The 23,156-nt window shown below is 38.4% G+C and overlaps 1 pseudogene; it reads left to right on the top strand.

Moving 5' to 3' along the window:
• Positions 1-20,459: 20,459 nt before the first annotated feature.
• Positions 20,460-22,701, top strand: LOC141574925 (THO complex subunit 6 pseudogene; annotated as a pseudogene).
• The last annotated feature ends 455 nt before the right edge of the window (positions 22,702-23,156 follow it).

Raw genomic sequence — 23,156 nt, 5'->3', positions numbered from 1 at the left:
GGGATCTATGGCAGTTCTGCTTCAGTCTCTCCCCAAAACTATCTTGGGACTAAGTGTGTTGGCTCTGGTGACCATTTAGAACTCCAATACACATGGTCGAGAATAAAATCAGAACAGCACAGAAGCCCTGACAAAAGAGAGTTGACAGAAAGAGATGGAGACTCAATTTGCACAGCCACTTGCCCATCCCATCTGCAAACGCCCTTGGGTGTTGGAGACACTGTATTGTAGGGATTGTCTGTCCTAATGCTGATTCTCCTTGGAAGGTAAAAGGTGAAGCCATTTAGCCAAGGCTTTGTTTAATGGGGTTGTTCATTAGAAATGGTTTTGTTACAGAAACGACAGGCCAGTCAAGAAACAAGCACCACTCAGAAGGTTGGAGTACTCAGATGTATTACGCCGGTGGGCTCACAGGGGCTTCTGCTCCGAAGCTCTGAACACCTCCAAGACGTGTGCATGAGGTTTTACAAGGTAAAGTACAAGCTTGGGGTATTCAGCCAATAGGCATGGAACAGTTTTAGCAGCATTATCATCACAAAAGTGGAGACAGGGAGGCAGCAAACCAACATTCCAAAGCCAGATATGTATCTTTGAAAACCCAGCTGGCTAGCAAAAAACATGAACAGCAAACCAACACTAATTAACCTAGAATGACAAGTTAGTCTAGCAGAACTCAGATCAGTATTCCAATACTTAGATTTGTGAGTTATCTTGTTAGCCCAGCTCAGCCTCTCCTTCACATTCCTAGACTTGTGAGTTATCTTGTTAGACCAGCCTGGCTTTTCCTTCACATTTCCCCCTCTTGATACTTTCACAACTCTAGTTGGAGTAAGCATCATCACTTATCTGTTGCAGGGGCTCATAATTGGAGGCTAACATCTCAAGTTTTATAACCTCTATCCACTCACTGACAATGCAGGTCAGGAAGTTTAGGACACAGGGCCCAAACAGCAGAACTGCAAAAGTCAGGAGTAAGGGACCTATGAACGGTGCCAGCCAGGGGGTCCAGCACCAGGGGCCTGTCCATGGGCTCTTATCTAAAATATGTTTTCTCTTTTCCACTCGGTCTTGTAACTCTTGAATCATCCCTCTGACAATTCCTGATTGATTGGCATAAAAACAGCACTCTTCATTTAGGAAGAGGCATGGTCCCCCCTCTTTGGCCGTGAGTAGGTCCAGACCCCTCCTGTTTTGTAAGATCACCACAGCCAGAGAGTCAATCTGATTTTGCAGAGTTCCCAGGGTTTCTGCTCTTCATTGGAGATCTTGGCTGAATTCACCTATAAGCTGAAAATACAGGCCGGTACATGGACCACTTGTCACCTGGTTCCGTGCAGGTGCATTGTACAGCCAAGGAGAGTGAGGGCATTAGCGTCAGTAACATCAGCCTAATGATTATCTTAGACATGATGCTGCAGTGATGGCACTAATTATAACAAGGTATAAAATAGCTATCAGGATTCTATGGCCTATGTTCCAGTCAGGTGGGGTGGCGCTAGCTAGCCCCACTGCTAATACGCAGACTAGTATAGCAAACAAAGAAAGAGGAAAGGGAGCACAAAAGAAATACATTTAATAGCTGCGTTGAGCTTTCCTTAAGCTTCAGGCCGTGCGTTGACTAGCCAGCTTCTGGGTGTGGCTAGAGCAGGGCTCGTCGATCCTTTTCTGGTCCCTCTTGATCTTGATCTTGAGCGGGTCTCCCGGGACACTCTCAATTTTCCAGGGAACCTCTGTCTGAGGTGAAGTTGCTCTCTTAAACCTGGAGTGGTGCATCCAAGGGATGATTCCTGCAACTTTAACAGCTGTAGGGGTAGTTAATACCACTAAATATGGTCCCTTACAGTGAATAACAGCATGTGTCACTTGATGGCCCCCTACCTGACAGGATCGTGGTTGGCAGAAATGACGGGCAGTTGAGTTCCCAGTAGCCCCTATAATAGTCGCCTTTTTCTTGGTCAGGGGGCTATAGGTTGGGTCACCACAGAATACTCTGCTCCTGTGTCTACCATAAAAGTCATTGCTTGGCTCCCTGTAAACATCTTGACCTTGGGCTTCTGGGGGCCCAGGGGCAGGGAGCACGGTCTCTCCTGTTCTGAGTCGACCCCAGCCAGTCCGATGTGATTACTGGCTGGTGGCTCCAGCTGATAAGTAGGCCTTTTGGGGTGCTCTCTTTCCATCCTCTCTGGGCACTTGTTCTTCAAGTGTCCTGTCTCCCGGCAGTACGCGCACTGCTCTTGGCCCAGGGGCACCCATGGTTGTGGTCCCCTCTTCCGAGGTGGTGCAGGATTCTGGCTGAAGCTTGTTTTCCTCAGGGCTGCTGCGAGGAGTGCGGCTTTCTGCTTCATTCGCTAGTCTGCTTCTCGTTGGGCTTCCCGTTCTCAGTTTACAAAAACTTTTTTGCTACTTCCAGCAGCTGTGTAGCGTTCATCCCTGTGAATCCATCCAGTTTTTGGAGTTTCCAGCATATATCTGGGTATGATTGGACTACGAAGGCAGGGTTGACCATCCACTGGTTTTCTTGAGCCTCAGGATCAAAAGGAGTGTAGACTCGGAATGCTTCACATAGTCTCTCATAGAAGTCAGTGGGGGTTCCGTCTGGCCTCTGGGTCACCGTGGTCATTTTAGACATGTTAGTTGGCTTCTTGGCTCCTGCTCTTAGCCCTTGTAGGATGGCCTCCCAGTACTCACGCAGCACTTCTCTTCTTTCTTGGGTGTTAAAGTCCCAATCTGGTCTGGTGTCAGGGGCATGTGTCATGGCCCACCCCTCAACATCCATTGTGTCCCCAGGGGCTCGGCCCTGCAGCCATTTTCATGCTTCAGTGAGAATGTGTCTCCTCTCCTCTGTATTGAAAAGAGTCAGAAGCAGCTGGCGGACATCTTCCCAGGTGGGCCAGTGAGAATGGAAGATAGACTCTATGAGGTCAATCAAAGCCTGTGGCTTTTAGGAGTAGGAAGGAGTATGATGGCGCCAATTGAGAAGATCTGTGGTGCTAAAGGGTTGGTAGCAGAGTACGGGGTGCCCAGGCTGAACAGTCCCGTCTTCCCCAACTTGCTGCGGCCCTTGTGTCTCCCGCAGTGGCATTTGGAGGGCCGGTGGTGCTGGCTTCCCAGCTTGTGCTGAGCGGAGTCTCCTTTCTACCAGTTCAGGCTGGGGGCTGGGCTCTGCCTCTGGGTCCTCAGGCTGGGGAGGTGTTGGTGCCCCGGGGGCATTCGGAGGGGGTAGACATATCTGTCTTCTGCGTCTCCCTGGAAAATAGGCTTTTTTCTGTCTGTCCTTTTTAGCCTGGACCAGCTGAGCTGCTAATATCTTGCATTGTCCAGGTCCATTTAAGAAGAACCGAATCCATGGGGGTAGATTCTGGGCGATATTCAGCCAGGAGTCAATGTAAGGGAATTGATCTGGGTGGCCTGGGGTTCCAGTGATTATTTGATAGACTGCTCTCACTGTTGCTAGGTCCAGAGTTCCTCCTGAGGGCCACCCGACTCCAAAGGCGGGCCATTCAAGCTCACACAAAGTGCGGAGCCTGCCAGGGGTCATTCGAATTCCATAGTCTCCTGAGAACCCCTTTTTGAAATTCTTAATCATGCAGCCTAGAGTGGTGGGTTTCAAACTAGAGCCTCTCATTCTTTTTAGATGTTAGGGAAGTTAGCCTTTATATCTTTTCTTTCTTCACTCCTCAAAACACCAGAGTTCCCAGAGAGACTGCTCTCTTGCTGGGTCTATGAGTTGTTTGAAGGCTAATTTGGTCAGGGACTCTGGGTTCCAGCCACAGCTGATGTCTCTGGAGCTCAAGGCCTCAAGCAGTTCCAGGGACTTTCTTCATTAAATCCTCTCTATATCCTGAACTAACATATCAGGGGTGTGGGACTGATGGCAGATAGTAAAACAAATGGACTACAAAAGGGACCTCCAAGGCCAGGTGAGACTGGTTCTGAAGGAATTCATCTTCTACACTTGAGTCCTGGGGGTCTGGGGCTAGGCAAAAGGGGCACTACTTGGGTCAGTTCAGTAGGGGAACAATAAGTCTTGGGTGTTCTGTGACAGAATCAGGTAGGAGACTTTTTCAAAGAAATAGCATCTTAGCCTCCGAGGGCATAGGGGCATTGACTCATTGGCTGTCTATGTCCTTTTCCCTCCCAGTGTAGCTATTCATAACACACACACACACACAATGTATAAAGGAACCATTATTCAACATTTTCTCTTTTACAGAGGAGTGGTCACCAGTCTTAGCAGTACGCAGTGACATAGTTTCTACAACTTTAGGAGTCTCCAAATTCTTTAAAAGCTGTCATCCACAAAAGATAGAGGAATTGAAGGAATTAGCTTTTTATCATCTCTGTAATTGCATTAAATATCTGTTTGAAATAATTGTAAGTAAGAGCACATTTTCAGTGGAATAAGGATGTAAGAAATTTCCAGTTTACTTACAGAAAATCTTGAAATAGACAGTTACTTTTCTTCTAAAGCTGCCACTGAATAGGAAAACAGTTACAGGGAAATAGAAATCTCTTGCATAAAACAGTTCTAACAGGTGTTAAAAGTTGTTAAAAGGATAAACTATATTTATTGCTTACTAACTAGTTGTTGATTATTGGTGAGTCTTTACTACGTCTATCTCCAATAAGAAATATGTGAAATTAAGGTTTATATTTATATACTTTTATAAAATTAAATGCAAGGGAAATGTTCAATGGATAGTGTGATGGTCAATAAGAATATCTCACCCCCTAAAAATTTCAAAAAAAAAAAAAAAAAGAATTACTTGAACTTGCAAAGCTCAAGGAAATAAAAATTAATTAATATATCCCAAAATTCAAGCAAAGGACTAATGATCAGATATTTCATGTCAAAAGACTTTACTTAATAACTAATGAATATGCAGTTATAAATATGTCATTTTTCATAATATATGATGGATTCTTATTATTCCAGAAAACTTCATGTAGCCATTCCTTTCAAAAACTATCAATGAGCTGCTTAAACCAAAAGTAAATTTGATGTGCCACCTCCTTGGGCTAAGTCTCCAATGGCATTGAATGATTCATAGAAATCATAACTTGGTATATAGTTCTTAATGGTAGTTGCACCTTTTAAAAACAAATAGAAGGTGGAGCTGAAAAATATCTGGAAATAAATTTCAAGGGGCATTATTAGAATCCTAACTTGGTATTTGAGTCAGTTTCCTCATATATGGGGAATTCTGAACAAACAAGTTTGTGGCCACTCATAAGCAGCTGTCACTTCCATGAAGATGAAATAGAGACAATTAAGGGACTAAAAACAAGGGTGTGGTGTACCCTACAATGTATTACACTCTCTGTATTAGTTTCCTGGGGCTTCCAGAACAAAGCACCACCAACCAGTTTGCTTAAAACAACAGGAATGTATCATCTCGCAGTTCCAGAGGCTAGAAGTCCAAGATCAAGGTGTCAGCAGGGCCAAGCTCTCCCTGAAGCCTGTGGAGGAGTCTTTCCCCACCTCGTACTAGCTGCTGGTGGTTTGCCGGTGATCATTGGCATTCCTTTGCTTGCAGCTGCATACCTTCCATCTCCATCTTCATCATCACGTGGCATCTCCTTGGGTGTCTCTGTCTTCACATGGCCTTCTCCTTGTAAGGACACCAGCCATATTAGATTAGAAGCCCTTCCTACTCCAGCGTATCCTCATTTTAACTGATTATGTCTGCAAGAAACCTATTTCCAAATAAGGTCACATTCTGAGGTCCTGGGGGTTCAGACTTCAACAGATCCTTTTGTAGGGGGACACGATTCAACCCATAACACTCTCATAATACTAGAAAGTACTTGGTAAATCATGAGGCCTTATAAATTACTGCCATTCCCTTCTCTTGACTTAAAACTGCTTTTCAGAGCATGAGGCTTAAAATCAGCTTTATTGATGCCACACTCAAGCATTAAAAATGAATTCTAATGACTAGAAAAAGCAGGATGGAACAGAGACCTAAAGAATTCAAAGGACTAACTGCAGTCTCTTCTGACATCCTCCTGCAATCAGACAGAAATATATCTAAATCACATAATCTTAAAAATAAATTGGCATTTTTTCCAGTTGTCATTGGCAACTAAACAATTACCCTATATGAATAGACATGAATGACATTGACAATTATTTTGAGGAAATGCTTAATTCTAATAATGATAATTGCAGTTTCATATTTTACCAAGGAATGTATAGCACGCACCATTGGTTTCTCTAGGTTTCAAATAGTTATGTAATAAGGAAATTTTTTAGAATTATAGTTTCATGAGTCTGGAGATAATCATAAACTTCTTCCATGCTTCAATCTCCGAAGCCAAGTGTACCTTAGCTGTATTTAAGCAATGTAACATTTTTCAAACTTTCTATTCTTATCAGATTCTCTTCCAACACTATACCAAAAGAGGGAGCACAAATGACTTCCAAAGCATCACACAATCAAAAATGTGCTTCCTTATCCCTTGATCCACTGATCCTTTCATCCTCATCCGTGGGGATCTCCCATATCCCATTGTGATAAGTCCGGGATGTAAACAGTCCCCAGGCCTGGCAATGAAACCAGACTATGGTGGTGCATATGCTCAGTCCTAACGAGACCACCAAGCTTGTCCATATGCTTGTTGAATCTATAGTGAGTCTCTGGTATTAGGATTGAGAGAAGAATGCAAAGGACATTGCAAAATATATATTTTGTAAATTACATCTTGATTAGGTTTCCCAGCAGTAATGCTAATGTGATTTTCTTCTGCATTTCAAGGGAAGCCTTAGGTTGCTTCTGCAAGTGTTCATCTGAAGAAACAAATATGCAGCCATATTTCCAAATGGCAACCACCTGCATGTCCTGCCAATACCACAAATTAAACATGTTCAACACTGAACACATCATCTTCATACTCTAATTACCCTTATTTGTATGTGCTGCTGAATTTTTTTTTGGTTAACACAATCATTTTTCCATCACTCAGGTTCAAAAATCAATCTTTTATTTTTTTTTCCAAACATTCCCTTTAGGAAGCCTCTCATTCCCTTTATCATTTTAACTCCACCATTTTTCTATCTGTTCCCTTTTCTTCATTTCCACAAACACCACACTCTTTACTTCTTTTAGAATAGTGGCTTTCTACATTGTCTTTCAACTTGCTTTTCCAGCATATTTGTCTCCTTGAAGCACAAATCTGATCATTATAGCCCCTTAACTAAAAATCTCTATTCCTTCCATTGGTCCACAGAACAAAGGTCAAAGCACTTTGTCTGACATTCAAGGTCATTCATAATTATCTCTTATCTCTATTTCCTATCTTCCTACTACTAATCATACCCAGAATACTATTTTCAAAATAAAATTACTGCCATTAACCAGAGCATTTTCAATTCATGACATTTCTCACACAGGTTCCTCACTGAGAATGCCTTCTTAGTATATCCAAATTCTATTATTCAATCATAATAATTTCTCTTTTTATTTTACTATATGAAATAAGAGACTGAACTGATATCCTGTGACCCAATGATATACTTTCAAATCCTTCAAAACCTATAGCTTGCTTTAATAGCTCCAAGATATATCAGAAATATAATATTTTCAAAAATTCACATAGTGAATGATTATTTGCAAGTTTGATATTTCTATTATTAATAGGAGAAAAGTGTGAATGTGGATTTTATTCTTTTAAACTATCTAATATGTTCTTCTTTGTATAGCATAAATTATTCAAACTCATAATCACTCTGTTCTGAAATTTTCCACAACAAAATTCTTCAAAAAAGTATAGCCAAGAGTAAAATACAATTTGTTAACAATTAGATTTCCAATTATTACCTTGTTCATGTAACTCTGGGTTCATTAGCTCACATAGTATTTTCATATTTAATATGTTTAATATGAACATTGAAGAAATAAATGCTTGATATGAAGTAAGAGGAGAAATTAAGTTTTCAATTATATGCTGGTAAGAAAATTCACAATTTAACTTTACTACAACCTGAATTATTGCTATTCTAAATAACTTTTTCATAAATATACTCATGGAAAATATCAAATTAAAATTTATTTCCATTTTAGTATAATTCTTTCAAATCAGTAATTTTGTTTAAATTACTTTTCATTTTTAATGATGTTAGAACCTCTAGAGATAATTAAAGATGAGAATTTGGTAAGAAGTTCTACTTAATGAAATTATATTAATATAGGAAATAGATGTTTTCTGTATATGGCATTATAGAATTTTCACTGAAAAATAATCTTTGAGAGTTCTACTCAAGATGGCAAATAAATGTACTTTGACATAGGTCCTGTGTCCCCAAAACATAGTAATGATTGATAAAATATAAGAAGAGAAAACCCAAAATTCACCAGGCCTCAAAACTAAGACATGTATTTCTGTAACCCAGAGTCCCAAGAGGAATCAGGACAGAATCCCAAGACAGCTGAGCTCCTGGATGAACAGGCATAGTGACAGGTTTTGTCCAGGCGATGAGCTCAGGGGATAGTCCAAAAGGAAGCGGGAAGCCCAGAAATAGGGCCACATGCATATAGAGGAACTGGGTATGTGATGTGATGACCACATGTGCCAGTTCATTCAGGAATCAATGTCCCAGTGAACACCTGCTGTCCTGGTGCTTTGTTTGGTTTAGGAGAATCATTTGCTTGCTTATTTCATTATTTGATAATTTCCAATAGTTGCATTAAATTAAGTAGGCTTGTGACATCTCTTGTACTTTGAGAGTCTCCCATGGTCTGTCTAATGTTGTGTGAGACACATGTGTAAGGAACTGAGTTAAAGTAGCTTTGCCCAACTCTTCCCAGATAGAATGTCACTAATATTCTAGGAAAATGTGCAGGGTATTTACTGATATGTGTGCTTTGAGAGGAGTAACTAAAGGCTCTTTCCAGCCTCCAGAGATGGTAAGAGAAGCATTTGATTCTGGATGCAAGACAATACACCAGCCAGCTTTGCCATGCCTTAGGCTTTGCCTTACAAGATACATAGACTGCCAGACCACCGGTTGGTGGATCATGTCTTGGCCTGAAAGATGTGCAAAGTTGATAGTTGATGTGGTCCTTGGATATTGTGGGGAATCATGGGATGTGTTTGTAAGATACAGAGGTAGGTTTTATTGTGGACTCTGTAGATATTAGTTGGAATGCATTTATTTAAATAATTGTGTGACATGTAATAACTTTTATTTTTTGCAGATAAACCTTTTTGATGACAATGAGCTAAAAATATGAATGCTTATACTTAATAAAATATTAAATATAGAATTTATGGATCCCAAAATGTTGATGGACATAAAATTTCCACAAAATGTTTATGGCTTGTTAGTCACTATAGAGGTCTAAGAATATCATGTCTACATGAAAACTAAAATACACAAATTTGCCAAAGAGCCAAATTGAAATTATCTTAAGACCATGTTGAAGACTACAGTTTATTTTAAAAAGAAGCCACACTAAGTATATTTTCATCCTTCCCTGGGAAGCATGACTTTTCATTTAGATCAAATTACTATTCTTTTAAATTAAGTTCGCTCATCTTCAAATTCAAGTTTTCTTATGCTTAATTGAAAAGTTAAGCAAGTGCTGTTAACAGGTTGGATTTAATATTAAAATAACTTCACAGCTTAATGTCCCTGTTTGTATATGTGTTATTAAATGCTTCAAGTAAAATACAGGTTACTTCCAAAATTCACTGGATTTTTTTCAACAAATTCATGAAATAACACTACAGATGTTAGAAGTTCATTACGTTTTAGTTTAAATGTGTAAAATTATTATGAATGTTGTTATAAATTTAATTTAAAAGTTAAGATCATCCTTTCTGGTGATAATATAAATTTTGGTGAAGCACATTTATGAAGAAATGTGTGGATTTTATACATAGTTGAAAAAACACTTAAAGATAAATACAAAGAACAAATAAATCCACATTTTACTCATATTTATAACATAACTAGACAATAATAAATATTATAAATTTCAGTGTATATTAAGGAAATACAGAAGAGGAAAGCCTATAAAAAGATACTTGGCCTCTCTGTAAGCAAAATAAAACAATGAGAAACTCACAGGAAATAAAAAGCTACATGTTTTCACCATTTTGTGAAAAGGAAACTTTAGAGCCATGAGCTAGGAAAGAAATCATGACCCAACACTTTCTTCTGAAAGTACGTTGGGTACTTTCATGTACCCATTTTATTTTAAAAATGAGCAAGATAAAAGCATTGTATAGACTCCAAATATTCATTTGTAAATTACACAAAATAATTTTAATGCCCCTACAAAAAATGAAAGCCAGCCAGTAAGTCATGCTTACAAAGGAAATAAAAACTGTAATTTACTATATCAAAATCAGCTTAAAGAAAATAAGGCAATGTAGAAACTATAAAATAATATTATAAGTTAGAAAATCTGCTAGACTTCAGTAAAGTAACACATTTTAAATGCTGAGGAAAATAAAATAGAATCCACAAGTTTTATATCCAGGCCAAGCTGATCTTTAAGCATAACCTCAGACAACCTGTTGTGAAATGCAAGAATTTGTGGGGTATTGTTCCCATGAGTTTTTCCCAGAGAACAGAAAGAGAATGAGCTTCAGACACCAGAAAGTCTAGAGATCATCAACATAAAGACAAGGGAAACCTTGAGGCCAGATTCCACTATTAAACTGGTCAGCTCCTGGGAGCTATTCAATTACCACCAGCAATTTCAGCATCAAAGTCATCACCACCTCAAATCAGACCACACCAAGCACTTATTTGTGGAGAAAAGGGAACCCTCCTACACTGCTGGTGGGAATGTAGTTTGGTGCAGCTGTTATGGAAAGTAGTATGGAGATTCCTCAAACAACTAAAAATAGACCTACCATAAGATCCAGCAATCCCACTTCTGGGTGTATATCTGGAGGGAATTCTAATTCAAAAAGATACATGCTTCCTAATGTTCACAGCAGCACTACATACAATAGCCAAGACATGGAAGCAACCTAAATGTCCATCAGCAGATGACTGGATAAAGAAGATATGATATATTTAACAATGGAATACTACTCAGCCACAAAAAAGAATAAAATAATGCCATTTGCAGTAACATGGATGGCCCTGGAGAGTGTCATTCTAAGTGAAGTAATCCAGAAAGAGAAAAAAGATACCATATAATATCACTCATATGTGGAATCTTAAAAAAAAAAAAAGGCCACTATGAACTCATCTACAAAACAGAAACAGATTCACAGACATAGTAAACAATCTAACAATCTTATGGTTACCAGGAAAGTGGGGTGGGAAGGGATAAATTTGGGAGTTTGATATTTATAAATGTTAGCCACTATATATAAAAATAGATCTCAAATAAGTTTCTTCTGTATAGGACAGGGAACTATGTTCAATATCTTGTAATAACCTTTAATAAAAAATATGAAAATGAATGTATGTATATATCTGCATGACTGGGACATTGTGCCATGCACCAGAAACTGACACATTGTAATTGACTGTACTTCAATTAAAAAACAAAACAAAACAAAAAAAACCTTTGCATCACGTACCTTGGTGAACCAACTTATCTTTTGAATAGTGCACAACATTTCAAAAGGAGAATTTATTAATAAGAAAATAGACATTTATGTAAATCCTGCCCTGTCCTCATGAGTTATTGATGGTAAAGTTTCCAATTTTGCTGTGATTGGTGTTAAATATTCCTTACCTTTGGCTAAACTTGCAATAAAATATCTCCAATAAGAGAGGCAGTGGAGCCTGACTAAACTCAGAATCAAGGCTTTCCTCTTGAGGAAAGAATATGGTTGGAGAACCCTCTTCCTCATTGGCTTCTTTTGTCAACATTTTCAAGCATAGGAACAGCCTTAGAAAGACGCAAAGTACATGACTTTGGGATTGGAGTGGAGCCATAAAGAGCGTGTTTTTACAAGAACAAGAAGTCAGACAGTTGCTCTTCACTGGCTTTCTGCCCACCACGTGGAGTGTACCCTGAGACCTGTGTATGCAACAGCGTATCCGCTGATGGGAGAGCAGCATAATTGCATTAAAAATGGGGTTCACTGTGCCTTTATTTGAAATGAACAAAAGTAAAAAAAAATTAAGGTTCAAAAATGTTTTTGTGCTGTTATAATTAAGTCAACCAAACATTATTTGATCAACATTAAAACAGAAAGATCGGTAGCAGCTGAAGTCACAAACAATTTTCTGTGAACTTGGATGTCTTGAGAAAAACTGAGATGTTTGCATAACCTTCTCTGTAGCAACAACGTTCCACACGCATATTTCTCTTTAAAAGAAACTCCATGCTCAATGGTATTCTGACTTCAAGGACTGAATAAAAATACCTCAAGTCAAAACTTCCTGTTCTAAAAATTGAGATGTAGAGGAGATCATAAGTGTATTGATTTCTCTTTTAAATCCTTTATGGATGCCTAAAAGTCATATATTGATTTAAAGTACTAATTTACTTAAATCTCTGAACTTGAAATTTTATCTATCTAGTTCCAGTATCTTTCCCAAAATCTTTCCCATATGTTTGAGTTTTCTACAAACAAGATAAATCACTGTACACAACACTGAGCAGAGGAGAAGCTGAAGTGTACAACAAACTTGCTTATATAATTTTTCTCAAGGCCTGGAAATAAAAATGTTAAATGTGACCTACCATTTTCATGGAATTTTTCCAAAATATAAATCTCAAAGTATATATTCCATACATTTAATTTTTAAAAAGATCCAAATGTAAACAATAAACAGTAAATCTCTGAATTATACTTATTATGAACATCTTAATTTCTCAGAACTTTGACCAAGACAGCATTTAATAAAGCAATATTTTTGTGATGAAAATGACTTCACTTTGTAGCCAATGGGAGGTAAGCCCCAAATTATAATTGTTCCTCAATATAATAGATTTGTACCATATAATATTTTATTTTTATGAATCCACTTATATGGTTGATATCATAACTTTACTAGTGTCACAGGTAATAAAAAAGTCTAGTCAATATTTATCACACATATTCTATATTAGATTACACAGTTATTAGATTATTTTACAATATTACATATGTGTTATTGCACAGAGTTTTATTCACAAGTCTGAAATCCCTGAGTAAGGTGCTTTCAAAAATCTAAAATAGAGTTGGCAGAAGAACTGTCACACGCTTATGTGTCTTACCCTTATTTGGAAATAATGATAATGACCATAATGACAATTATGCTATAATAGTAAAAGTCAACAAAGTTATGCTAATGGGGTACTCAGTCAGCCAACTAACTAAGCTGCCATTTGTAAGGGGAATTAAGCATCACTGGAGTACACTGTAATATGTTTATCAGTTAGCGCAGATTTCCACATGAGACTACCTCCTGGTTGCTAAGATGAAATTTGAGCCTAATCACCCCAAGTAAGCAACAGTAAACAAAATTTAAAATAATAAATAGATTTTTACCAACCCCAATCTCTCTTCCAAGAGGTAAGCTGCAAAGTATAACTGCCATACCTACCGATAAACCTCAGACCAGCCAGCAGAGTTGTTTATGTCTCACAGTCTTAGTCAACCGAAAGTGTTAATATGTGGATAAGGCTCTTTACCAGAAGAAAGTAAACTACATCATTGTCTGAAGTTTAAGTCATTCACTAAGCCACTAAGTCTCCCAAGAAGTTTATGATTTAGGAAATTACACACACACACACACACACACACACACACCCCAAAGAGAGGAAAAAATTCCTAAGGGAATTTTTTAGGACAATTACTACAGATGGAAGTGACTTAGTAAGTAAATCTATTTCAGCTCCTTCTTTATATATAAAAGCTATTTTTTACAGAAAGTTATGTTCACACTGAATGTGAAACCAAAAATAAAATAGAAGAATGTCTGATTTCTGTTGCATCTAATAATTACTTTCAAATTTCTGCAAGTGAAGGCCAAGTTGGGATTAGAACGGTTCTTTCCCATGTATAGCTAAAATTCCAGTATGTGCTGATAAACAAGATGCGACTGATGTTCAACATTAACTACAGTGGTCTGCTAACTAGTCCTTGAGACTTGAGTATTTTATGGTGAAATTCTAACATTGAGGATGTATACAAGAATAAACAATGAGTTTATTTATCTTTGCAATTCCAGTAACTGCCATTTGTCTATTTCAGCATATTGCAGAAAAACTGCTAATGGAAAATCTGACTTGTAAATTTGTTCTGTGATTTTAATACACTTACATTCATCAAAAGTTCTTAGGATTGTCCATGTCAAAAGAAAGTCTGAGTTCCATGGAAATACTTCTAATTAAAAAGTAAAAGTGTCACAAATAATAAAATATTTTCTAAAATAAAACAAAAATAATTTTAAAGTCTTTTGAACAAGACTTTGCAACTTTATCTACTAGGTCATATTTATTCTGATGAGGGAAAATCACTGTCTTTAAGGAGTGAGAAAGTATTAAAAGAAAAATTCAAATGCATCAAAATGTTATATTACATTTGGTGCAGCAATATATCTCTTGTTATAAATATGAAAAAAGAAGGTGAATTTTTTTTTAATAAAATTTCAGTTTCTCTGCCCTCTCATTAAATAAACATTGAACACATTGAACATGGGTCCAGGAGATCAAATATCATGCTATTTGCTTTTTATTTGCATGTTATTTACTTTTATATCATTTTATTTGCTTATTTGTCTCATTTAATCCTCCCAATAACCCTATCAAATAATTATATTTTCCTACCTTTACATATGACATATGATAACATTAAGGCCCAAAAAGTTTAAGTAAATAGCAGAAAATCATTGTTAGCAAGTTCAAACCCAAGATAGTCAAACTTCAAGCTAGTGTTCATACCTCCAATATAGTTTGCCCTCTGTTGACCAAGTTTCTATTTTTTTGAATGCTCAGAGCATTTATTCTAAACATTTATTATTAGTATTTATTCTAAGAGCTCTAGGTATATACACTTCTGCATCCTGGTTTTTTGAACTCTTTTTAAAAATGTTTCCATGAAGTAATTTTTGGCTTCATTTCACATTCAAAGAACAAACCTGTCCATGTGCCCAGCACTACAGGGAAATACAGTATGAAACATTTTAATTAACATAAAACATTTTCAGACAGTAGAACAAAATGAAAAGTTGATTAGAATTCAACCCACAGTCTGTGGGAACTGGGCCTGAATAAGAAAACCCACTGACCCACTGTGCCCTACTACCAATGTTTACAACAGCTCCAGTGTTCATAATTCAAAGATGATCACTTTGACTTCTCATTAACCAACACAAGCTTTAGGCTACTTGGTTGTTCGATCAACCCAGTTTGCATAAAATAAGTTAGTTCTGGTATATTGTCTAACACCTTCTGAAACATGCTTTCCAGAATGTCATTGTAGAAAAAAAACAAAAAGGCGAGACCCAAAGATACATCAAATACACAGTACAGAGAAATGAAAGTGCAAACTTACTCTAAAATTCATTTTCAGTTTTCTGCCCTTTGCTTTAGAAATAAAGGAAACGAGAACAAAGGACTGTTTGATCACTAAGTGCTAAAAACTTCTGTCATAAATTTCATGGACTCCAAGTGACTTTCAGTGGATCTGACCTGCCCTATGAAACATGCAGAAAGCATCACCGTAATTTCACTGCTTTGCTCTGAGCATTCACTTCTCCGTATTATGCATCCATTCAGGGGACAAGGACACATCTGAGCCTCTCACAGTATGAGTTTGGTGAAACACTCCAGTGATCCTCTGAGTAGAATTGTTCAACAATTCCAAATTGTGGTGCCTTTTAAAGGGCTTATTTTAATTTTTTTTTTAATTGAAGTAGTTGATTTACAATGTTGTATTAGTTTCTGGTGTACAGTACAGTGATTCAGAAGCATACTCTACAGCAAGCAGAGGTTCCTAAATCTTTCTTTTCTGGGGGGATGGTTCAGGAGTGGGGATCACGTTGCAGGTGGGATCAGGGGTGGGAAAGTCCAAGCAGGAGATATAAGAACAGATATGTCTCTGGACGCATTAAAAAATAAAAGGCTACTTCCTGCCTGTTTGGATGTTGTGAATAAAACTAAAGATGAAATAGGATAATATCTCATAAAATACACTGAACCAGTGAATTATAATATAAACACGTGTATGCATGAGTGGGCACTGCTGGAGAAATGAACAACTGTAGATCTTGATGTAACTATGCCACTGGTTTTACCTAGTATTAATTTAAATCCTTGCTAGAGAAGAAAGGCTTTCTACAAAATATTTCTGCAACACACACATAAAAGATATGTAGAAGGCATTCTGTGCTAGTCAGCTTGCTTCCTGATTGATGCGCACAGGAGTAGGGAGGAAAACTAACGTGCAATTCAATTATAGGAGATTTTTATGATCAAGCAAGGCAATTCCAGTTTTCTCTCACTTAGATATAATTTTCAGTTAAATCCTAATAGATTTAACTCTTCACAGGAAGGCATTGCCTGGATGGAGTCCAGCATAGAAAATTTGTTAATTCTCTTTAATGAGACTAAGTAATTTATTTTTGTCCTTTTGTCAGTTTTTTGGGGTAATCAAAAATCATGGAGGTCTGTTGTTAAGTCTATATTTTGTCTCTGGCTGCCCGAGTCTCCAAGGGTACTTGAATTTCAGAGGCATACTGAATTAAGCCTAGGGCATACAAAGCCTCAGGAAAAATACGGAACATCTATTTGAAAATTAATTTTATTTTTAAATGTTTAAATAAAAACACTATTATCTATTAAAAATTTATATTTTAGCACATTTCTTACTATCTTATTAATATTTATAAATTTTGTGTAGGGCTAGATCATTTCAGACTATACCTCCAAACTCTTGGGGTTTCATTTTCCCTCTCTCTATTCAAGAGCATTTCAGTGGGAAACTCTGAGAAACTCATGAGTAATTACACTAGGACAAACCTGAATTAAATTTTAGAGGAAGGCACCATAATATCATAACCCTAGGCCACAGGCCGCTTCTCAGTATTCACCGTAGATACGTACACAAAGGAACTGTTTCTTCATCTCTGAATTATAGCTGCGGGTCAGCCTGAGATACAGTGCTATCACATTTTAACTTCTCCCAGTCAGGGTACATCTTACAATCAAAGTGATAAGAAATTATAGTGCCATAGTTGAATTGTCAGTATTCACTATTATTTTCCCTAAAATAATGATGCTGCTTACAATCACTGGTGTCTCAGAGTCAATATAATACATTAAAAAAAAATCTTTGAACAACCCCACTGTTAATGAGTTTAATGTTACCAAGCCTACTCTTCAAAATTCAATCACTTTTAACCTGCATTGAAATGAGATAAATGTTGTTGCCAAAGTATGCTGTAAGCAGTCAATAAATTCTGGGTGCTACTTATATTTTGCTGGTTGATGGTTCTATTTTCATAAATAAATACATGAATACATACATACATACATGTACATTGGTGATATATGGTACTTTATGTTCTAGATACCATCCTATTTTCAAAATAATCCAATAGATGTATTAATATTCATTTTTCTATTGAAGAACATAGCAAACAAGTATAAGAAGTGCCAGTTTAATAAACAAATTGCTTGTCAAGAATGCTAATGTTGTCAAAGTTTTATTCATTAACTGTATAATGACCATATGAGAAATTTGCTTTGAACTGCAAACCTTCACGAGGACATAGTGCAGATTATATTTAATTCCAGTTTCTTGGGGGTTTAATAAACTATCAGCACTTTATTGTTTAATTGAAAAATAAGTTCATGCTTTTAGAGTGTAATGACAATGACAATGACCTTGGTAATAACAATGTGAAGAAAGAAAGGTCAAAAACTGAAAGTCAAAACTGAAATTGATTTCATTACAACTTCTCAATTACCGTCTCTCAAACAGCACAGATTAACTCTATGTAATGTGAACACAACTTAAGCCTCCTTTGGAAGAGCCCACTTTTACCACATAATTTGGTTCAGCCACACAAAAACATACTGGGTCATAGTGTCAGCATAAAAATATATATTCACAGATGGAGTCTTGAGAGCAGATAGAAAAGGGGACTTTAGAAATCGAGGGGTTAAATGCATAAGATCTTTCTAGCTGAAGCTGCTGACTCACATGGCCCAACTCACAGATGTCATCAGACTATCACACCTGAGGTTCCACAGATAAAGGAATAAAATGTGACTCTTGGGTTTGCAGATTCATGTAGTAGTTACAAGACTTATGAATCACAAGCCAGGACACACAACAATGATTTATTGCTGCAGTTCAATTATACGTTTAATACAACCCCAGTAAAATGAAAAAAACTTTTAAAGAAACTTTCATTTTTTAAAATCTGTAAACTAACTGCAAGCATAACACAACCAACTAACCAATTAATCCTCCTCCCAAAATAAAACTCCAATATAGAAGAAGAATTTCATATTCTGAGTGCTGAAAAATAAACATTAAAATTAAGCTATATTTAGAAGTCTCCTAAGATGTGTCCCAATCTTCCCTGCATTTTAAAATTCAAATACCTATATGTGTACACACACACACATGCATGCACACAGATAGACTCATACATATATTTCAACTTCTATGTACAGCTCCTGACAATTTTTGGGTACTCATAGATGACCTTTTTAAAAAATTGAAAGTTCTCTAGGATAAATTAAAAGATTGCTTTAAAAACTACATAAGCACTTCTCTCAATCATATTTGTAGATCTGTAAAATATGTTCTAAAGACCAAGAGACTTAAAAGTGCAAATAAAATAAAACATATTAAGTGCATTATAAAATTTACACAATGTAAATATTGACATTAAGTTAAAGTAAGTGTATTTCTTGAAATATGTGGATAAGACATGGAAAAACTCTGGGAATTAGCATTCACTTGGGGCTAGGTCTGGCAATGATTAGATATGTGAGAGCCAATTCAGTGTGATGGGTAAGAGCATGAATCCTGAAGCCAGCCAGCCTGGATTCTTTTCCTTGCTCTGCCAGTTAACAACTATGAGACACTGGACAATCTCTTTATGCCTCAGTTTCCTCATCTCTAAAATGGAGATAATAAGAATATCCACTCAGATGAGGATCAGACAGGATAGTACATGTAAGGCATTTGAGACAGTTTCTGACATATGGTAGAAAGTTAAAAATATGTTAGCTAAACTATGAAAGTGATCTTATGCATAGAACTTAGCTCTATGCATCATAATCTTTCCAGATACAAAACAAGAGCTTGAATAAGTTTTTAAAGTCCTTTATACTCTTAAAATCTTGATGACTTTTGCTTTCTATCACTCAAAATACTTAAGTAGAAAACATGTATCCACTCATTTATTCAACACTATTTTTCAAGTCCCTACCACGTTCTAGGCAGGGTACTAGATATTGATAACACAAAGATCAAAGCCTGCTCCTGCCTTCTAAGAGCAGCTAAAGAGAAGCAGCATAGGGTAATGGTTAGGAGCCCAACATCTTGGATCAGACACTCTAGGACTTAGGACTTTCTGATTTTGGGACAATTTCCTTAACTAGTGGTGCTCTGGTTTCCTCTCCTTTGAAAAGGGAATGATAATGGTTGTACTCTTATAAGTTTGTTCTGAGGATCAACTGAGTTAATCAGTTAAATCTTGTGGGCAGAAATTGGAACATAGTAAGCACTCAGTAAATGCTAGTATAATCAGGAGAGTCAGAAAGGAAAACAAACACAGTGTGAAAAGTGTGATAAGTGTGATAATGAGGATGAGAAGACGCAGTGGGGAGGGTATGGCTCGGTGGTAGAGTGACTGCTTAGTGTACACAAGGTCCTGTGTTCAATCCTCAGTACATCCATTAGTAAATAAATGAACCTAATTACCCCCAATAAAAGAACAAAAGAAGGAGAAGGAGAAGAAGGAGAAGAAGGAGAAGAAGGAGAAGGAGAAGACACAGTGCATGGGGAGCAAGAACAGTAAATAAAAGAGGACGCAAAACAGTGTAGAGTTCAAGCAAGTTTCCCAGAAAAGTTAATATTTGATCTCATATTAAAGAATTAAGACAAGTTGTTGAAGGAAGTGCGGCACGGTCAAATATTTCAACATGAAATATTTTAAGAGTATAAGAGAATTTCACCAAAAGATAAGCAAGTGACTAAACACTTCACTTCAATACACATTGACTGAGGAGGGGAAATGTACATTGTGGTATTCATGCCATCATATCACTCATTTAACTCTGCCCATGTGATAACTGTCTTCAAATAGCTGGGACACTACCAAGTGGACACCAATTTAACTTACAAATTGCTAGAAGGTGAATTACCAAGAACAAGTTCCAGGAATGACTTCTATCTAGGAGAACTGTAATACGTAAAACTGCTAAACCCTCTAGAAGCCCTTTCACTACCCCTCCAGATAGTGCCACCATGCTTAGCACTGAAAGCATTCATTCGAGGAGACTGAAAAATCATCAATTCAGGGGTGTTGTAACATGGACTGTGAGAGGTTGGACTGAGTCAGATGTTTTTTGCATGCAGAGAAAAGGTGAACAAAGTGACTTCTAAATCTCCACTCAATTCTAAAGTGCAATTCAATTACTTAAATATCCATTTTACTGAGCATAAAATATGAGTCATGAAAATGAGGATTTCCCTTGCAGTCTTGTTTATGCCTAATGACTTGGTGAAATTATTAACAGACCACCCTTTGCATCTCAAAAGTGTCACTGTCACTAGAGAATGTTAATTCCTTTTTTTAAGTATATTAATTCCTTTTTTAAAGTGATATGCCTCTAGGAGTCTGTCAACCAGCTCCATGGAGACTGACAGGCTGGATTCTATGCCTGAAAATAATAATCTCTTTGGTTTTCCTTCTAAATATAGGGTTTGATGTTACTAAATGTTAGTGTTTTCCATTGCTCCTCTCAGCTACAACCCTAAACCTGCAAGGCCTGATGTGTTGCATACATTTTGTGTAGGTAAGAATGAGAAAACATTTGAGAGTAATTTCTAAAATCAAGGCAAATCAAAGGATTTAGGAATTTACCTGAATACTGGTTGTTAAAGGTTATAATGGAGGAATCATACCCGAATTCAATCCCTTGCCCTGGAGCCCCACCATTGTCGCCGTATGTTAGGGCTTCATTTCCTCTGATGGATTATAAATACAATGTTGAAATGCTAATTCTCATCTATGTCCTAGTCAACAATCATGGTGTGACTGAAGATTTAGAAAAGGGACTTGTCAAATGTGCAGATGACCTAAAGTTATGATTAAAATATAATTTGTTGGATAACAGGTTAAAGATTCTTAAAGTTCTAAACAGGCTAAAACAAAAAGCCCACTCAGAAAAATACAATTTAATGCAGATAAATTAAAAGTCTTACTTTTAGCTTAAAATGAAACCAAAAGGATATATGAGAAAAGACAGGTGTAAAATTGTTCACATGAAGAACCCCCCGGAGCGCGGGCACGGAAGACGGACGGCAGGCGGCTCCGCCCAGTGGGGTGGGGGTGGGGGTCGGGGTCAGGGGCAGCGCGGCCTCAGTGGGCGCCGCCCAGTGTTGGGTTCCTCTTGGCGGGCTCCTCCGCTCCTGGGGCTCGGGGTGCGCGGCGGCGGTGCTGGGAGGCGGGGCGCCGCTAAGGGGAGACGCCCTTCGGCGCTGGCGGACCCGTGGGGCTGCCTGGCGCGCGGGCGCTCTGGGACTTTTAGTTCTGGAGGTGGAGCGAGCTGTGCCGTACGCGGGGCCTCTGGCTCAGGCCGAAGCATTTATGGCTCTGCCCTGGCTGCATAGGACCATTTTCTCCCAGAGTCTCACCCTGTTCCTGGCAGCTGGCAACAATTACGGGCAGATAGCCGTCTTTAGCTTGTCTGCTGCTTTGAGCTCCGAGGCCAGAGAGGAAAGTAAGAAGCCCGTGGGGACCTTCCAAGCCCATGTTGGGCCTGTCTACAGCATGGTCTGCCCTGATCGACATCTGCTCGGTGCTGGGGATGGGGAGGCAAAGGCCTGGCTTTGGGCAGGGTTCCTCAAGAAGGGCTGTAAGGAGCTGTTGCTCCTTATGTCAGCGCCCACACAGGACCAGCCTGGAAGTACCTGAGGTCAGTGCTTTGCTTCTCCTCCCCAAGGAGAAATCCCTCTTCCTGGCTTTGGGAGACTGTCAGCTGCATTTGATGGACCTTGAGATGGGGACCTTCAGGCGACTCCATCCACACGGACTACATCCACTGCCTAGCACTGCAGGAGCGGAGCCCCGAGGTGCTGTCAGGTGACGAGGATGTGGCTTGTGCGGCTTTGGGACCTCCGCCAGGCCAAGGAGGTCCAGACTACCGAGGTCTACAAGCACGAGGAGTGCTCTCGGCCCCACAGTGGGCGCTGGATCGGATGTTTGGCAACTGACTCAGACTGGATGGTTGGTGTAGGTGGCCCAGCGCTCACCCTCTGGCACCTCGGATCCTCCACACCCACCACCATCTTCCCTATGATGGCACCACAGAAGCACGTCACCTTCTACCAGGACCTGATTCTATCAGCGGCCAGGGTCACTATGTCAGCCAGTGGCAGCTAAGTGAGAAGCTCAAGGCCCAGGTGCCTGGCTCCTCCCCAGGCTGCTAAGACTCAGCCTCAGCCAGCAAGCATCAGCCTGAGTGCAAGGTCCTGACAGCCTCAGGCAACAGCTGCAGGGTGGATGTCTTCACCAGCGTAGGCTACCAAGCTTTCTCCCTGTCTTTCTGACCTCCAGCGACACCCCCACCTCCATCTCTGGTTTGGAGCATTTTTTCTTCTTTTTTTTATACAAATAAAATTTCGGGCTTTTCAAAGAAAGAAAGAAAAGAACCTAGGGAATTATTTGGGATAGTATGATCCAATGGTGTGATAAAGACACTAAGAATGGGTAATATTTATGTTGAAAGAAAAGTAAAATGTCCAGACCAATAAGTGAAACAGTCACATGGTGTTTTACATTGTTAGGACCATGGGTGGTACTGTGTTCAGCTCTATAATTTAAGGTAAAATAGATCGAAGTCTATTAAGAACAAATAAAGAAGCAAGGAATGCATAGCTGGGCAAACAGAGATGTTAGGGAGGTAAAATAACAGCACAACAGTAACGATACTATTCTGATTGCACCACTGACAAAGCAGTGCTTTCTGTGTTGCTGGAGACACTTTAAGTAAGTTGTCTGCTCT

Source organism: Camelus bactrianus, chromosome 24 (genome assembly GCF_048773025.1).
Source record: "Camelus bactrianus isolate YW-2024 breed Bactrian camel chromosome 24, ASM4877302v1, whole genome shotgun sequence".
Lineage (NCBI taxonomy): Eukaryota > Metazoa > Chordata > Mammalia > Artiodactyla > Camelidae > Camelus > Camelus bactrianus.
The sequence above is the reverse complement of the archived record's forward strand: the minus strand, read 5'-3'. Positions and strand labels throughout refer to the sequence as shown.